Source organism: Fringilla coelebs, assembly GCF_963513975.1.
Source record: "Fringilla coelebs genome assembly, chromosome: 1".
Lineage (NCBI taxonomy): Eukaryota > Metazoa > Chordata > Aves > Passeriformes > Fringillidae > Fringilla > Fringilla coelebs.
Window position 1 is genome coordinate 123,931,726 of NC_140028.1, and position 7,292 is coordinate 123,939,017.

Below are 7,292 nucleotides of genomic sequence, written 5' to 3' on the forward strand. Positions count from 1 at the left end.
CTTTGTTTTTCTAATTTTCTGTTGCTCAGGGCATGAAATGGTAGTGAAAATAAATGACAAGCTCTATATCTAAGGCTCAGTAATATCTTCCCAAGATTTCACCCATGTCTTATCAGAAGAAAATGACTAATGTATAACTTGAATGCACTGAATATATCTTCCCTCTTAATAACATTTCTAGAGAACTAGAGGATTTTATTTATGGAAACAAAACCTAAAATGAAAGGATCACTTTAGCTTGCAAATTAAAAACCGTTGAACTGCTTAGACTTCTTTTCTGCATGAAAACACATCTAAGGAAAACACATGAGAGGGTAGTTATTACAAGTAAGTACAACCCCAAAGTCATATTTAATTGTTCTGCCTGCAGTAACTGAAGGAATTGTAGAAGGGTGTAACTCACTGAGATTCAAGACATCACAGAAGATGCTTCCTTTCAAATGTCCCTGGCCAACCTCTATTCCAGACTGTGTCTAGCACTTCCTTTGCCTGATCTGTCTGTCCTCAGTCCTAATTCTCACTAGAGGTAATCCATCGTCTTACAGGCTGAATAAAAGCAGTAATCTTTGTCTGCCACTATGAGCCTGCAAAAACTGTAAGTGATCTCTGTACAGAACTTCTCCATCCAACCTAAGAACAGCTCAGATTTTGCAGAGCAAATCCTTATACAGAATGACAAAACATACATATGCATGAAGGATTCGGTGAATTTTAAAATCCATTCTATAATTTCTGTAGTAGAAAAAAACCTAATTTCTAATTTCAAAAACTCTTAGACACATAGCAACTAAAAGCTCTCACAAAAAAAGTAGGAATTACTACTGATATGCTTCCTGCAAGTATTTTCTCAACTTGCTGCAATTTAAAAATCAAAACAGTGATTATGTTTTATACGGCACATGTGAGGAAGACATTTTTCTTTATTAAAACCAGCTCAGCCAACAAAAATGTATCTAAAGATGGAGTGAGAACAGTCCCGCAATCTGATCTACATAAGTTGCCACACTTGGACTTAACCATCCCTATCACAAACAGCGATCCAAGTTGGAAATTTTACCAGCAAATTGTAACAAAAATATGAGTTACCTGTATTGTGCTTGCACTATACAACCACTATACAACTCCACTTTACAGAAGACCAAAGCTGTTAAACCCTGAAACTCAAGTGTTTCATTCTGCTCTCAGATGTACAGCACTCAAGAATGGTAAAGAGCACTTCAGTGCAGTAAAATGGCCACCACATCACTGCACATAGGTACTGGACTCTGCTTGGCTTTTATTTTGACTTTTGCAGTCTCTTACAAGATCTACAGCTACATTTAAGAACTATGGTCCAGTAAGTTCAAAAGGGTTTTTACAGACATGGTAGAGGATTATTGCACTCCACAGACTTTTCTCTAGGGAGAAAAAATAATTTTTTCCATTTGTCAATTTTCTTCTCACACACCAGCATTACCTCTGAGTGATCCTTGAGTATTTTATTTATCTTTCAACACACAGTTACTACTTTAATATGTAAGTACTGTTGCAGTTGAGAAGAAGAGTAATTTTTAATCAACACTGGATCACACGGAAAAATAAACCATTTCAGAAATGAAATCTACGGTTTAATGGGCAACCATCGCAGTTCAAAGGTGATTTATTGCTCATAAAATATAAAAATGGAATTACTTCACCTGTAAACTCAAGCAGAGAGACAGATGTGGGTGACAGCCTATTGCCTTATGAGCAACACAGATGTAGGAATTCTTGAATTTGCACAGGAGGAATGAGGACAGAAAACGAGGATAAAAGATGATGTCTCTTAAAGCAATCTGAATATACCAGCACACATCCATTCAATGCATGATCTAATTCCTCTGTCCTAAACAGTAACCTTAAGCCTACAAAGAGGTACATATATCTGCACATGACTGTAAGCAGAGTTTAAATAATCCTGTCTGGAGGTTAAAAAAATTACTCACTAATTAGATCTAATTAAATGTTTAACCCAAGTGCCTCTGCCATTCCTCACCAAAGAAAGGTTTGATTGTCACTGCCTAAATGCTGCTAACACTGTTTTTCCCAGTACTGCACTCATGAATCCCAAAACCAGTACAAATTTTGTATGTGCTGTAATTTTTCAATCTCCTCCTACACACAGATATATTTCCCTTGCACCTTCATGTAATTTTATTTGCTTTATCTCTCTGAAATTTTAAATTTATTTTAGGAACAGCCATCTGAAAAGCAATTGCAAACCACCTCTTACAGAAGCTATGCTAATGCATTACTGGGTTATTGCTACCACCTGCAAAGCTTAAGAGGGAAAGAATTTAGTCTTGCAAAGGTGCTCAGGCATACTCTGACATATACTGCTCTGCTGTCACTAAACACATCTCAGTCTTTAACAGCAAAAAGCTGCTTGCATGCCATCTGTTCCAAAAAATCCAAGTGCCTAACTATGTGGAATTCATAGGCACAAAAAATTTGTTTAAAGCTTAGATTTCTTTTAATTCAATAAAACCACAGTGACTTAGAGCTACACGTGAAAAGCACAAAGCATGTATTGTCTGAGCAAGCCACTCATACTAGAACCACCTAGAAAAAACAATTAAGAGAATGTGAACTCAGTCTGCAAAAGAGCAATTTATTTTTTTCCTATCCTGGGTATATAAAAGAAGAAAGAAGTACACATATCTGATTTTGTTGTGAAAGCAATGCTGACTTTCAAAGGAAGCTTTTAAGCAGGTAGTACAAATGCACATTCATCTAAGGCACTTACATTGCCCATGATCATCATCACAATACCTGAGCACCTCGAAATTTCTTCTTTGCTCTGTTAATCCTCGCTCCCTGTGGGAAGATTCTGGTTGCCCTGGCATGGTTAGCAGTTAAAGACACACAAAAATAAAAACGTATGCTCCAAAATGCACTTTGCAACATATACAAATAAACAATTGAACAGTTTTCTTAGAAGAAAATTCTATGGGTGACTGCTATTCTGGATATATTTAAGGTGCAAAACCACCAAAGCTGGCTCTGCTCAATCAGGTCAAGTCTTGGAGTAAACCAACACCTAAGTTAAATCAGACTACTAAGCCCAGGCAGGAGTGCCTTACCATTACACAGACATTCAAGCCCCAAACTGGTATTTTCACACTGCTCTGACCTGTATTTCCTGCCGGAGAACACTGCTCACCTCAACTGAGCTCATCCTATAGTCTGCATCAGAGAATCTTCTGGAAAATACTTTGGTGTCTTTCTGTCCCATATATGTAAGAATCCTTCAAGTCAGGATTCAAGAGAAGATGAAAGAAGCATAAACTTCATCTTGCCAGACTTTGGCTACAGCTAGAGTGAAGTCCTAAGATTTGCTTCTTAAGTTCAAAGTGTACAGAAAGCCTAACTTTGTGCAAGGTCTCACAAGGAACCAGTAGCAGGTGGAGATCTCTATTGAGGTCTCAGATTAACATTTTATCTACAGCACTACCCTGTGTGTAGCTATTGTGGATACACCAGTTGTGCTCAAAAACACGTATCAGTGCTCGCCAGTTTCAATTATTTTTCGTGGTTTTATAATCTACCCTCTGGTATAAAACAGACCTTCGCAATGTTGACAGATCACAACAAAGAGGAGTGGCTGCCCTGAGATCCAGAAACACGTAAAAGTTGAAAAAGCATCCCTTACAATATAATAAAAGCCCTTAAAAAAATCTGAGAGTTACACAATGCCAATCAACTGGGCTGGGGTGGGGGGGCATGGAAGTAACTTATCCACAGATTACTATTTCTGAGATCTGAGAGAAAAAAACAGAGGATGCTTCTAGCAATAAAAACCCCTTGAACTTGCATGAACTTGAATTGATCTAAATGAATAATCCTATTAGATCCTCTTAACTTTGGCCAGGATATAATTATAAGGATTGGAGACAGCAGGACCAAAACCCAGTGGGGGTCTGTCTGCAACGCTCAACTCCACTTGAAGGAGATTTCCTATTGCCCAGGGCATGCAGGAAGACAGAGCTAGTTTACAAAAATACACTTGGCAACAAAATGTAATGGATTTTACATACACCTAACACTTCAGCTCAGCAAAAAGACAATGGCAGGGGACACCACAGGTCTGTCAAGGCCTGACTGCACGTCAAGGCGGAACAGGAACCAATTCCTCATTGGCTCCCAAAACAGGAGCTGGGGATTGAACAAAACCATGAAGCAGCAGGTTCACAAACAGGAAAGAAGTGGTCCTCTTTCAAGCAGTCATGAAAGTTATAATCATGGGATGCTGCATACACACAATTTACCTAAATTTAAAATGGCTACCAGCCTGCTTCAGACTATCAAATATAAAAGTAAACACAAAGACACCATTTCTTGCTGAGGAAATCCCTAGCTGAACCAGTGAGATGGGAGCTAGGAAATAAGTCATAAAACTATGCATACTTGTTGGACCTATTATTTTATTTTCCCCTAGACAAAATGGAGTGAGTCAGATAGGTTTCTGACCCTGCCAGTACCAGGCACTGAAAGCGACTATGGGATCTTTGACCTCTGCAGAGTACACGCCCAGAATCGAGGCAACCCTCCAAGACAGAAGTGAAGGTAGGTCATTTGAGAGACAACAGTGAAACCAGTTCAGCATTTCCTCTCCCTCTCTTCCATGTCCAAAGACTGAGTTTCATGGTGCACTCTCCAAAGCCTGAGAAAAAGGTTACTGCTCTGTACATTCTCCCAAAATGAACATCACTTAAAGAAATCCTTGTTATCTTCTTGCATGAATCTTACCCTGACAATTGCACATGGGCACTTAGGATCACCTACACATTGGTAACAATAGCTATCACAAATCCCCATGAGCACACCTCCATGCAGTAAAACCAGCAAACTGCTGGGGAAAAATGTCACCACTGGTTCCTGCTCCACAAATCACAAGTACCAGATGTATTACCTGATGAAGAAATAGGGAACTTTTAATATGTAAACATATAATTTAAAATCGAGAAAATGCTCTGAATCACAGTGAGGTTAACATTTCCTTCTCCCTCTGTAATACCCAAAATATATATTATTAATTACCAAGCAGTAATGCACACATCTTAAACATGTGAAACAAACAGACACAGCAAATAAAAAAAATGCATTAAAGGGAAAGACACAAAGGCACAGAACCTACATTTTCATGTTCCAGTTCTCTGCTGAGACAATGACTCCCAACGTAGCCTTAAAAAAAAAATCCCTGTTGCCTCCATGCTTCAAATTATGTTCATAAAATGGAGGCAATGCCACTTCCTTACACTCTCACAAGGATAATCTTAAGATTGTGAAATATCTGCATATTACAGGACTGAAGGTCACACAGAAGTCAGGTAAGAGAGAGAGACATGTTTTAACTAGCACTGAAAGTATTTTATTACCCTTGCAGATGGAACACTCCTCTAGCCTTAGTCACCAAGTGAGATCCAGCGAGGCTGCCAAGGAAAAACTGTCTGTTCACTCTGTGAACAAGGGCAGGGTGGCAATAATGGCATTCTCATATTAAATAAAAGGAATGTCATATGCATACCTTTCTGTGCTGAATGCAAGACAGTTTTTGTGGGGTTTTTTAAATGCAAAAGGAAGCTTGAAGGCTGTTATTTAATAGCGCCACAGAGATTACTGGGGTACAGTAGTATCACAAAATTTGTTCACAGCAGGTAAAATTCACACCCTGCAGTGAACCAACAAAAGACCATTTAAATCCTAATTTCAGCCTTCATGGTTGAGCCAGTGACATACTTCTGTTAGCACTACATGGGGATCGTTTTCTGGATCAGAATATTAAAAGCACTTGTGCTTCAACGGCATTTCCTTCAAGACATTTTTGTTTCCCACAAAAAACGTCAAGGGAATCTGTTATAATCTGAAGTCCAAACCAATCTCTTTTATTTACACTTGCTGATGCAAGTAAAACTAGATGGTGGTACACCCCTGTATTTCCATGATTTTTTAGTAACAAAGATACACTCTATTCAGAGAGCACGCTCTTCTATGAGAGAGACTTCACCATTTCTGAAAGTCAGTCAACAAGTCATCAACAGGTATCAAAATAGAGAACAAGATCAGTGTTAAAAAGAGAAATTCCAAAATGTATTTAAATATTTCAGTATGAGACCGGCAAGTACTAAGGAATGGAAAAATTCGGCTTGCTGATAAAGCCGTGCCTTCAAAAATTAGTTACAAGAAAAAAAATGGGTTCCTTAAAAGGTAGATACAAACAATATACGTTTAAGAGTAGGGCAAAAGAGGGTAAAAATCAGCATCAAGTACCAGGGTCCGGCTCTTTTCTCTGGTATAAACACAGGCAAAAATCAAAGATGTTAAACCTCAGACTCTGGTCCTTGGAGAGTACAGGTCCCTGCGCCTACCGAGCTTCCACTGGAATAGTGGAAAGTTGGATCTGTAACAAAGATTATTTTTCCACCAACAGTTTAATTTTAGAAAGGCGCCAACAAAAGGCACCGCTCTGAGCACCCTGAGCGTGTTCCTTCCCCTCCCGCTCCATCAGCGCCCGCTTCCTCCTGCGGACACGATGCCGTGGCACGACCAGGGCTCCATTCGGCCGCTTTAGCCGAACAAAACGCTCTTCCTGCCCGGAAAAAATGAAACAACAAAACGCCCAACCACCCAACGAACCGATGCCATAAAAAGGCAGGAAAGCAGGAGCACGGCAGGAGGGGCCGGCGTGCACAGGAGCCCGCACCGCCGCCCTCCCGCAGCGGACCCGGCGCCGCCGGTGCTCCGCAAACCCGCGAACGGCGGCATTTCCGAACCCGGGCTCCAGCACCCACACCGGGGCTGTGACGCCGCCGCCCGCCCTGCCCTGCCCCGCCATGGCCGCCGCGCCCGCCCGGCCGGAGCTGCCCCACAGCAGCCGCCGTCGCCTGGGCAGCGCGGCCGCGGGGCTCCGGCGGGACTCCGGCACGGCTCCCGCCCGGCGCTCTCCCCATCCCGGCCGCACCTGTCGGGTGGTTGCGCGGTCCGGGGCGGGGAGGGCGAGCGAGCGCGACGGCAGCAGCAACGGCGGGAGACAATGGAGGAGTGAAGGACGGACACATTGACACACGGGCGCCTCCGCCCGCCTGCACCACTCCCGGCACCTCCCCGGGGAAGAGAAACGAAGGAGACGCGGAGAAGCCAAAAAGGGGAGACAAAAGAAAAGCGTAACGCATTTCTCAACTTGATAAAAAGGGATAAAAGCGGACAGGCTCCTTCTGTCCGGCAGCACCGCGTGGGAAGCTGGCGGAGGGCGAGAGGCTAGCACGCAGTGACCC

General features: G+C 42.0%; 1 protein-coding gene across 1 annotated transcript in view; it reads right to left on the reverse strand.

Moving 5' to 3' along the window:
* BZW2 (basic leucine zipper and W2 domains 2) overlaps positions 1 to 7,091 on the reverse strand; it is a 53,328-nt gene extending 46,237 nt beyond the window's left edge. The window contains exon 1 of the mRNA XM_084207327.1: positions 6,980 to 7,091. The gene's annotated coding sequence lies outside the window, so the exon portion shown is untranslated. The remainder of the gene's footprint in view (positions 1 to 6,979) is intronic.
* Between the last annotated feature and the right edge of the window lie 201 nt (positions 7,092 to 7,292).